General features: G+C 38.3%; 1 protein-coding gene across 1 annotated transcript in view; it reads right to left on the bottom strand.

The window, feature by feature from the left end:
* Nucleotides 1-225: 225 nt before the first annotated feature.
* Nucleotides 226-697, bottom strand: part of grb2b (growth factor receptor-bound protein 2b) — a 54,088-nt gene continuing 53,616 nt past the window's right edge. Inside the window, exon 7 of the mRNA XM_034893909.1 lies at nt 226-697. This exon is cut by the window's right edge and continues 293 nt beyond it. The gene's annotated coding sequence lies outside the window, so the exon portion shown is untranslated.

The following is a 697-nucleotide window of genomic DNA, read 5'->3' as shown; positions in this document are numbered from 1 at the left end:
TACAAATGAAAAAAAAAAAAAAATACAATTTGTGATGAGAGGTAAAACAGACAAACACATACAAATATATAATATATATATTCTTAAAAAATGGATTCTCTCTATAGTCGATTTATTTATACAGCCGATGGCTGATGTACAATGCTCAGGAGCCAATGATCTCACACATGGAAACTTGCTGTACTGTAGATTGCATTTTTTTCCCCCTCTCTCTCTTCTTTTTTGTACATTTTTTAAAAACCATTTCTTCTTTTTTTAAATATTTTTAAGCTTTTTTTTAACTTCTTTAAAACAGAGTTAGGATTTATAGGTAGGCATTTCACTTTAGGTGATTAAAAACAACATGCGGCAAAGAAAAGGAAACAAACGTAAAAGGAAGGCAGAATGTTAAGAAGTTAAGGGAAGACAGAAGCAGCGGTGGGAGCGATAGAATCATTTGGTTATCTTCACGGGACGGTGCACTACTCTTTTCTGCATTTAGATTTCCCTCAAAGATAGTTCAGTCCTCGCCGAGGCGTTCACTGGGGAGGGGAACATTCTGCACGAGTAAAAAGAAAAGTTGATTTTTCTCAGCTGCCACCCACTCAGCGACGCCTACGGCAGCTCTCCTCCTGTTTTAGCTCTCTCTTTTCAGTTGTTTGCAATCGTCCCGTCTGCTCCTGTTATTGTGGGATGGCAAAGAGGGGTGGAGGGATGG

Source organism: Etheostoma cragini, chromosome 15 (genome assembly GCF_013103735.1).
Source record: "Etheostoma cragini isolate CJK2018 chromosome 15, CSU_Ecrag_1.0, whole genome shotgun sequence".
NCBI classification, from domain to species: domain Eukaryota; kingdom Metazoa; phylum Chordata; class Actinopteri; order Perciformes; family Percidae; genus Etheostoma; species Etheostoma cragini.
This window is presented reverse-complemented; position numbering and strand designations above follow the sequence as displayed.